The 9,469-nt window shown below is 41.1% G+C and overlaps 1 pseudogene; it reads right to left on the minus strand.

Moving 5' to 3' along the window:
- Positions 1 to 239: 239 nt before the first annotated feature.
- LOC128865486 (U2 spliceosomal RNA) lies at positions 240 to 420 on the minus strand (annotated as a pseudogene).
- Between the last annotated feature and the right edge of the window lie 9,049 nt (positions 421 to 9,469).

Genomic DNA, 9,469 nt, shown 5'->3' on the forward strand with positions numbered 1-9,469 from the left:
ATTTTATTATTATTCATCCTCAATGTTTTCAATTTCAACAAATGATACGCGTGGCTTATGATAGATAAAATATGATACAAATGCTTTGGTTTCGATGTTGTCAAAAAAAATACCCAAACGGACCGGAGAAACAGACTTACAAATTTCTTCCATTTTCGTCTACTTGTATTCATATAAAAATTTATGTCTCTTCCCACCAAAGCTAAATGTATTAGTATATTTCTTCTTGTATTTATTCAATAATTTGGGCCGAAATCCCGGCCGTACTGCAATACCGGGCCAACCCGTGGCAGAGGTGGAGCAAGCCCCTAAAACACTCCGTCCATTTCCAAAAATCAGTTTAACATTTGTTGTCCTCCGATGGATGATCTATCAGATGTTAAGCTGATAAGAACAGATAAAGTGGGCTTCAAGACCGTTTTCCCCGGGGGGACATTTCCCCCCCGGGGTGATACATAAAAAATTCCCGCACTCTTTTCGAGAGTGACGGTTCGCTAGATATATTAAAATCAGCTTAACATTTGTTCTCCTCCGATGGCGGATCTATCTATGTTAAGCGATAACCATACACAACCAACAAACTACCTTGTCAATACATTTTCTAATAAACCTTTTGATAATTACACGCTCACAAAAATTAATGTACGAAATATTTATACCGTTTCACTTAAACTGACTTTCAGTATCTAAACCAAAAATAGAAAAGCCAAAAGCTGTTTTCAATAAATAATCAGAAATGTCCTACAATGCAAATTTCAAAAAAAAAAAATTTTTTCTTGTGATTCGAACCAAGAATTTTGGATCGGAAGCTCACATTGCTAGCCGCTCGGCTATCGCGCCATACTGTCGGCGCTGGCCTAAAAGTTATTTAGTTCGTCGCTACGTTTATATGTAATATTCGTAGCCAAGATGGTCGCTTTTTCGTTTCACTTTTTCTCAAATCACTCCCAACGATTCTAAAGAAGTTTTCACTTCAAAAAACAAAAAAAACTCGTTGTTACTCCTGCATTTATGTGGAGTCGGCTGACGGACGTAAGACCACAAGAAACAGTCGTAACTTTTAAAAATGTAACATAAAGACGAGAGAACGATCGAGGTGAGAGGAGTTAATTGGTTGGTACCCAGCGGCTCCGTTCGCTAGGTCATGTCGTCCAAATGGATGCAAATACTCCGACTCTGAAAGTATTTGATGAGGTACCAGCTGATAGTAGCAGAGTCTTTTTTGCGTTTAAACGTTCAAATGGAGGTCTTGGCTTTACTTGGTGTGTCTAAATGGCGCTCGCTTAAGCGGGTACGCGACAATCAAGAATAGTAATAATAATATTATATAAATATACTAATAATATTCAATGTCTCTTATGAAGGACTTTCTTATCTGAAAAACCTCTTTCATATGAAGACCATCCAATGCCATCTCATCTTTCCATTTATTACCTTGCGCTATCCCCTTTCAGATTTACTGCTCGCTAATCTCTCCACTTAATTAAAAACATGTTCCCATATCCAACAAGCAAGCGATTCCCTTTCGTTTTCAACGCGATGAAAGCTAGTCATAAATTATGAGCATAGCTGATGATTAGCTTATTCGCTAACCCAGAGTATTATGAGCGGCCGTCGTCTATTGGTGGTAAGTGCTGAAGAATAGCTATGAGCGCTAATGATGGCCCAAGACGGCTGAGACTGATTGTCTACTCGGTCGACCAACCTCTTCATGGCCACTTAACGAGTTAATAGCTTCATTGGCGTGCCACGTCCAAATGTGAAAATTCGAGGCACAGAAAAATAGTCCAACAACAACAAAAAATGTATATATGCAAATCAACTCGTTACAGTTGAAAAGTCACTCATGTACGCATAATGGACACAATGGTGAAATGAATGACAACAACAACAACAACGAATCGAAGGTGGTTGGTTGGTTGGCTGTGCGGCATTTGTTGTAGTCACATACATACATGCATGGTTGTTGTGAATCGTTAATGCAGCTGTTGGTTGTTGGATGAACGATTGATATCTCGGCAAAGCTCGCAGAACTCTGCTCGTTGCAATGTAAAACGCGCGCGGTGCGACGTAAGGGTACCCATCAATTTGATCTGCGACTGATCAAACGACGGTGGTGATCGCAATTTGCATTTGTGCGATCGTTCGGTAAACGAATGAGGGCAACGCGCTTTGTTTGAGCTGGACAATGCGAGCAAAAGAGGTTTACGATGAAATCTCACTGTGTGCGCTCAAGAATAGACATGTTGACGATGGCGGGCACATTATTGGGGAGAATATTGTTTACTTCGTTTTTGTTAGTTGTTGTGTTGTTTTTTTTTTCTATTTTTTGAGAATGCGATCTTAAGTACCTTTGTGTGTTTCTCAAATAAATAGTTTAAAGCGATCCTCCACTTTACGCGAAGACATTTTTTTTCTCACATATTTATTGCTTCATTCAGCCTCATTCAGGCATTCAAGTATTCAAACGTTAAGACATTCAGGTATTCAGCTATTCTCTTCTATTCAGGCTTTTTAGCGGCATTCAAGCGCAGCAAATGCGTCACAACAAACAAACGTCAGCGAACGTAGCCGCAGACGTAGAACAATGGGCGCTGAACGCTGCATGGGTTCCTTCTATTTTGTGCTACTGGAGCGACTAGTCAGCGCGCTGATCAACTACCCGGGGGAATCCCTTCGAGTGGCGGCAGATTGTTGCCGCTTAATCGGGCAGGTTCAGTGAGTAGCTAGACGCAGCGAAGCTCGGCGCCGTATGCATTGCACTGGGAGTAATGCCTGAAAAGCGTGGAAAGCGTTGAAACAATTGCCAGCAGAATCTCGAGGCAGGAGTAGACAGTGCGTGCAAAAAGAAGGTAAGGAAGGGGTGCAGGAGCGCGTAAGGAAAGATGTATAGCAGCAAAAACAATAATAACAACAACAACAAGCCATGTGAACTCAATCAAACAGGGGTGGAAGAACAACAAATATTGTGTTAAACGTTGTGGCAGTGGTAAGTAGCAGCATATAAACATACATACATTTTTGCATACATATCCATACATACATATGTATGTGTGAGCCTACTGATACACATGCAAATAAATATGTACATATATTTATTCCTACTTACAACACATATCAACGCGCTGTCACGGCATGCCGCATGCCTCATCAGCACATCACCACAGCACCGCATCACCGCCTCATCAACTCACGCTCCAGTGATTATCCTTCCGCTGGGGAGCTACTGCATGCCCTATACTATAAGTTATACTTTGCCCAACAAACTGGAGACACGCTCTGCACGCTATTTGGCTAGGTAGCTATCTCGCTAGCTGTCTGTCGGCGCTCAATTTGTGTGCTGAAGTGTAACTGAAATACGCAGTGAATTTTGATTGTCAGCTTTGCTGCTGGAGGAAGTGGAGATGCAAAACTCTAAGCGGTTGTTTGTGTGGGGGGAATTCACAGTGATGAACATTTTGACATGTTACACCGTAATGTGTGTGTGTGAGTGTGTGTGCGCTTATATGTGTTTGCGCTTAACTAGTCTACATATCGCACGCGCACCTGGCAGTTTAGAAGTATCCATCAACTTAACTGACTGACTGACTGAGCAATGGTATTACGGCATATCGTAGGCCGACAGCCAGAGAGTAGCAGATTGTTGGCGTGGATAGACGGGGCGAGGAGTAGAGCAGCGCAAGTCAAAGAGTCACATATCTACGTACGTAATGGCAATATTTGTATTTTCATTTATCATTGCGGTGGCGTACTATTTTGAAGATGCGAAGATAAAACTTCAGATAAAAGCACACCGTCGAAAGAGTGCCATCTTGGAAATAGCATAAATTGCCATCCTTGTACTGCAAATGAGTTTCGTTTAATAAACATTCGTGTCGAAAAAGAATAGATGAGTAGACCAATGCCCTACTTTAAGTAGTTCATATCCCGTGGAATGAAGCCAAGTATGATTTAATCAACAATCTTATTTATAGTCATATCACTAAATGTGCAACAAGACACATAACATAGGTTAGGTTGCCACTCTCCAACAAGGTATAGAGGAAACCCACTTAGGGCCGGAGGACCATTGTGATATTACTTGTTGGGACTCTCGTTGGTTGGTTAAAGTGGTGATTCATTCCGCATCCAACTAGCACCTCCGCATGATTTTGTTGCCGCATCCTCACTACCAACTTGTTTAGCGATTATTTACAGCATGAATAGATCCAGACTGTGCAGTTTAAGAACCTTATCAGGTTGTTGACGTCTAATCCAGACAGTTGTTCGAGGCTCTCGAACAGAGCTTTGCCCAGAGGTGACATTCTCTCCTTCCATAGGGCAGCGCATTCACAGAGGAAATGGAAACTCGTTTCCTTTTTCTCTGGTTGCTTTCAACTGACCGTGAGTCTTCAGGCGTCCCATCGTTTCATGTTTATCAATTAGTTTAGACCCCAGTCTCCTGTCTGATTCCCCATTTGGTGAAACCACTTCGTCATTCTAACAAACGATGAATTCTTGTGAATAGCTGCAGATTCCTCGTTTGCAAGATATCGAAAGAAGTAGGAGATCAATCAGCGATATCGGGTTATGACAAGGGCGGGGTAGTGGCAGTTAAAGCGTTTAACACTTTCCTTCAACAACTTCCTCTTTATTCTATTTCTGCCGCTGTGAAAGAAGTCATTACGTAGAAGGAAACGTCATACGCTTCCCGTGTGTTCCAATTAGGCAGTGCATGGTGGGTGGTGATTGAAAAGAGGCCTGAATTGATAAAAGACCTAGTTCTGTTTTTATTCATTCTAAACCTTCATTTAAACTTCTATAGTTACCTCACAAGTGGGTTCTGTGGCTTATCTGTTGCTGGGCTGCGCGAAGTAGTTGGACCTGATCCAGAGTTTGCTTGAAGAAAAATGGGTGGGCTGAGTTGACTGATATAAGAGCAGTTCCCCTTCTAGTCAGCTCATCTATCAAAACCTTTGCTGAATTAGAATAACTCCACGTGTAATTGCTACATTGAAGGAAGTATTATCGCATTGTAGGAATTTTATGACTGACTATGAAGGCATTTGAGTAGTAAAGTCCTCTCTCGATGAACAAAACTAACAAGGCTCTCATCATGTCCGTCCTAACGTATGGCGCAGAAGCTTGGACGATGACAATGACCGAGAAATGGCTGGGCGCTATATTAAACTCGGCCAAAATCGCTTAAGCGGTTATCGCGCCAATCAAGAAGAAGAAAAAGTAATTGTCCAGCAGCTTGACTGTCAGAGTGGATGGTGATCAGTTGCCAAGCACACAAAATAACTCTCTAACACATTGGCACGACTACGTTCTGGATATTGTAGCAGGTTAAACTCCTACTTATCCAGAATTGACCCCGACATACTAAACATATGTCCCATGAAAGCACCCAAAACCCACTCCTCTAACTCCACTCTCCTTCTGGACCCAACCTGTCGAAACAGCTGGTTTACTGGTCGAAGGGTGTGTTTAGGCTCTTTGCGAGTAACTTATGCCGAGGTGAAGAAAATCCCAGACATTTTAGTATTATTATTATTATTATTAGAAGGCCATTACGCACTGCGACCAGAGCTGATCTATTGTGAAAGGCCTATTTTGTAACCCTAGAGTGTTAGGCTTTTTAGAAATTTTAGCACAGTTTTGGGTTTGTTGTTCCAAAGATTGCATGGAGATACTACGATACCACCAAGGTGGTGAAGTCTTTGTCTGCCCAACGCAGGACATTCACAAAGCACATGTTCTGAGCTTTCTATGTCCATTTCGCAGAAGCGGCAGACATTGGTCTCGGATAGACCAATATTGTTTAGATGGTACCTCAGGCTGCAGTGACCTGTAAGGTATCCGGTTAAAAGACGCAGATCTACTCTGTTTAGTGAGAGAATTTTGTCAGATATTCCTTTGTTGGGACTTAGGAATAGTTTGGCTTGACGCTGACCGGCACAGTTTAGCCAGTGTGCGGCAAGTTTTCTTTCCTCCCATTTCCTATGGAATTCATTAATGTGGCCTTTTGTCAGTCCACAGAAAGGCTCAGGACCAGTATGTTGCATATTTGCTCCTTGTTTTGCAAGGTCGTCAGCCATTTCATTTCCCTCATATCCTTCATGTCCCGGAATCCAACATAGTGTTACTGTGTTGAGGTTTCCTAACGTGTTTAGGAGGTTTAGGCAATCGTTTGCCAATTTAGAGATTATGGTTGTTGATAGAAGGGCTTTTAAAGCCGCTTGGCTATCTGAAAGTATGTAGATGTGAATACCTCTCATTTTCCTTCTAAGGCATTCTCTCACACATATTTCAATGGCATGTATTTCTGCCTGGAATATTGTTGGGTAGGATCCCATCGGAATCGATTTTTTGAATTTGGGCCCATTGATTCCTGCCCCTGTTCTACCATTTTCCAATTTGGACCCATCAGTAAACCATAGCTGGGAGCCAGGTTTGAAAGTGATAGAGTTAGTTCTCCAGTCTGTTCGTTCATTGATTATAACTTGGAAGTTCCTGAAGAGTATTGGTTTGGGTGATAGTATATCATCCCTATGAAGAATGGGACTATGTAGGAAGTCTTCTAAGATCTTTAAATGTCCTTTCATATCCCCACTTTTAAGTTCAGATATACCTTTTAGTCTTAAGGCACTCGAGCGAGCTTCCCTTTCAATTAGAATTGGAAGCGGTGGTATGTTCAGGAGCACACCCAATGCATCCGTGGGGCACGTTTTCATAGCCCCTGTAATACCAATACATACCAGGCGATGCAGTTTGCTTAATTCGTTTGCCGCCTTTCTTTGCTTGACCTTGGGCCACCATGCTAAGGATGCATAAGTGACTATGGGTTTTACAACTGTGGTGAATGTCCAGAAGGTCATTCTAGGGCTTAGTCCCCATGTCTTACCAAAAAGCCTTGTACAGGCAAAGAATGCCCTTGTGGCTTTTGAAGTAACTCTCTCAATATGGACATTTTAGTAATAATAATCTGACCAATTTATCGCTTATACCGTATTTTCTTGTATCTTTTCAAACTTCTATGAGTGAGCGAGCGAACTCAGTTTACGCACAAACTCACCCACCAACTCCACAACAAGGTACTGGCAAGATACTAGCTATTTTCCTCATATGTATCTAACGAAGTCAAAGAAGGACTTAAATCCATTCAATTTGAGGTGATTCAATCGTAAAAATGAGTATGAAATAAAGCCTCAACCTGTGCCGTTATAAAATCAATGAAACCGACAATATGACGGGAAAATTGTTCAAAGCTAGAGGCGACCGACTGAATATAGGTTCAAGAAGTGAACTGAAGATGGGAAAGAACCAGCTCATGCAGGATCGCGAAAATCATGCTACGCAGACACAATGTTCAGGAAAGATTGCAAACTTGTAGACGGAATGCTGAAAATGAAGCTAGTGCCCAACGATACATGCACAATATGTAACGAATTTAAAGCGAGAGGAACTCTAGAACACCTACCCTGCTACTGCCCTGCACTTTGCAAAACAGAAATAAACTGTCTAGGTTAGGCACCATTTTCAACCTTAAAAAGTGTGGCAGATCCAAAAACCAACATCCACCAGCTGCACAAATAAGATGTTATAGTATATATATGTATTATATATACGTGTGTTCGGCGGTTTTCTGCTATCGAAAAAAATTGCTCAAAGAAGTTGAATCAAATTTTGTGTAAAAAATGGAATTAAATGCTCAAAAACACTTGAAATGTTAAGAGGGGCATCTTTACCTTATTTTTTAAGCACTCCTCATATTTTTCCTAGCTGAAATAAATGAAAAATATTATTCTTAGCAAAACACATTTGCCGATCTGTCAACTAACAAACCGCCAAAGTAACGAAATTGGAGTGAGTACCTCTAATATAATAAAGGGTGGTTAAATTTCAAGGGCCGGTGTTGATTTTGAATCAAATTCAATTTTTTTAAGAAATTATTGTTATTTCTCTTTATTATGATAATATTGGTATGGCTCAATTACGTATGGAATAAAATATCGGCGGCACACCTCCATCCGATGGTCGAAATTTTCGATGACGCTGAGGCATAATTGAGGTTCTATGCCGTTAATGTGCCGAATCATCTCATCCTTTAGCTCTTGGATTGTTGCTGGCTTATCGACGTACACCTTTTCTTTCAAATAACCTCAAAGAAAGAAGCCCAACGGTGTCAAATCACATGATATTGGCGGTCAATTGGCATCGCCGGGACATGAGATTATTCGGCCATCAAATTTTTCGCGCAAAAGAGCCATTGTTTCGTTAGCTGTGTGACAAGTGGCACCGTCCTGTTGAAACTACATATCGTCCATATCCATATCTTCCAGTTCGGGCCATAAAAAGTTCGTTAGCATCTCACGATAGCGAACACTATTCACAGTAACTGCCTGACCGGTCTCATTTTGGAAAAAATACGGCCCAATGATGCCGCCGGCCCATAAACCGCTCCAAACAGTCACTCTTTGTGGGTGCATTGGTTTTTAGGCAATAACTCTTGGATTATCATTCGCCCAAATGCGGCAATTCTGCTTATTGACGAATCCACTGAGGTGAAAATGTGCCTCATCACTGAAGATGATTTTCTTCGAAAATTGGTCATTCACTGTTGCCATTTCTTGCCACCATTCTGACCTCGGACGACGCTTGAAATGGTCAAGAGGCTTTAGTTCTTGAGTCAATTGCACCTTGTAAGCGTGTAAATTCAAGTCTTTATGCATAATGTTCATCAAAGACGGGCGTGAGAGGTGCAATTGTTGGGCACGACGACGAGTTGAGTTGGACGGCTCTTCAACCACACTATCGCGAACAGCAACAATATTTTCTGCAGTACGAGCTGTACGCGCATGCACTGGTCTTTTTACATCTCCTACAGACCCGGTTTACTCAAACTTTTGCACAATTTCTCCGAATGTACACACATTTGGACGATTAAATTGACCGTAACTTATTTTGAAAATTTCGAATTTCGGTTTTTTACATATTTTGAAAGTGCGATATATTGGTAATATTCTGTACAAATTGTAGACCGAAATTCGAAATATTGATGAAATTATAGCACATACATGAGAGCGGCTCGTACTTGCGCGCGCTAAGCCGCTAAAACTTTAAACGCTTTTTTCTTAAAACAACGTTTTTCCGGATGGCCGTCGTGAAAACAAATTTTCTATCTAACGGATTGAGCTGAAATTTAGATATGTTTTTCTACACATCAATAGCTATGGCGGGTAGTAGATTTAATTTATTTCGTCCCTAACTTTTCATTTTTTAGTCCGATTTCCACTTTAAAAAAAAGGAAATTTTCTTACGAAGTCCGCCATTTTGTTATTTTTTGTCAAAATCATTTGATCTTACTACCCGCTAAAACGACAAGCACACTGATTAATAAGCAATTTGTTTTTTCTGTTTCAGATGACCACAAGTGCCGCTTGCTCCAGTGTACAAAAATAGTATCAAAACCTTAAAAAAAAAATTT

This window comes from Anastrepha ludens, chromosome 5 (assembly GCF_028408465.1).
Source record: "Anastrepha ludens isolate Willacy chromosome 5, idAnaLude1.1, whole genome shotgun sequence".
Lineage (NCBI taxonomy): Eukaryota > Metazoa > Arthropoda > Insecta > Diptera > Tephritidae > Anastrepha > Anastrepha ludens.